The sequence below is a fragment of the Pygoscelis adeliae genome, unplaced genomic scaffold (assembly GCF_000699105.1).
Source record: "Pygoscelis adeliae isolate BGI_AS28 unplaced genomic scaffold, ASM69910v1 Scaffold359, whole genome shotgun sequence".
Lineage (NCBI taxonomy): Eukaryota > Metazoa > Chordata > Aves > Sphenisciformes > Spheniscidae > Pygoscelis > Pygoscelis adeliae.
In genome coordinates this window covers 51,245-51,510 of record NW_008825553.1, presented here as the reverse complement: position 1 = coordinate 51,510, position 266 = coordinate 51,245, and the positions used below count along the sequence as shown (strand labels likewise).

Below are 266 nucleotides of genomic sequence, written 5' to 3'. Positions count from 1 at the left end.
GGGGTCCCCACGTGGCTGGTGGGGTCCCTGCAGTGCTGGCAGGACCGGCTGTTGTGCAACATGGGAGCCCATGCTCTGTGCAAGACGTGCATTACGCTACTGGCGTTATCTGGGCTGGGGCTGAGGACCGGAGCATCTCCGACGGCAGGGAAAAGCCCAAGCCCCTGGGCTGGGTCGGGACGGGGTGGTTGCAGTGCAGGGGAGGCTGGACGGGGGCTCGGGGCTGGCTCTGGTGCTGGGGAGCCCCAGCAGCAGAGGCTTTTTCC

General features: G+C 67.3%; 1 protein-coding gene across 1 annotated transcript in view; it reads left to right on the top strand.

Annotated features, from left to right (window-relative positions):
* ZNF593 (zinc finger protein 593) overlaps positions 1–266 on the top strand; it is a 17,918-nt gene that overhangs the window by 15,629 nt on the left and 2,023 nt on the right. The gene's annotated exons all lie outside the window — the stretch shown is intronic.